This window comes from Octopus bimaculoides, chromosome 26 (assembly GCF_001194135.2).
Source record: "Octopus bimaculoides isolate UCB-OBI-ISO-001 chromosome 26, ASM119413v2, whole genome shotgun sequence".
NCBI lineage: Eukaryota > Metazoa > Mollusca > Cephalopoda > Octopoda > Octopodidae > Octopus > Octopus bimaculoides.
The window spans coordinates 19,041,938-19,042,537 of record NC_069006.1 but is presented as its reverse complement, the minus strand read 5'-3'; positions in this window follow the sequence as shown (position 1 = coordinate 19,042,537).

Genomic DNA, 600 nt, shown 5'->3' with positions numbered 1-600 from the left:
TATATATATATATATATATATATATATGTATATATATATGCACATAAAAAAGACTGACAAAATCTAGCATAAATACACACACACACACCTTAAAACAAACTGTTGCTTCAGACAACTCTCAGGTAGTTAGGGGTGTGTGTATGCGGATATGTTTTTGTGGATGTGAGTGTGTGTGTGTGTGTGTGTGTGTGTGTGTGTGTGTGTGTGAATATGCATGAGTGTGTGTGTGTGAATGTGATAGCCACTACTCCAGCTGCTGCTGTTGTCTCTCTGTCACTGCTTTGTTCAGGCAGAGAATGTGTTATAGTCACACACATACGCACATATACAAGGGAAAAAAACAGAGAAAGAGAGGAGGACAGAGTGAGAGAAGAGGGAGAGGTGGAGGGAAGTAAATATCTAAGACGTGCATCCGTGACGTACATACACACCTATTATAATACATATCTCTCTCTCTCTCTATATATATACATATATATATATACACACACATATAAAGAGACATGAATACAAGTAGGTATGTATATATGTAGGTACAGATACACAAATACATATTATATATGAGGACTTCACTATAGCCAGGTAAGTTTAGTTTAATAG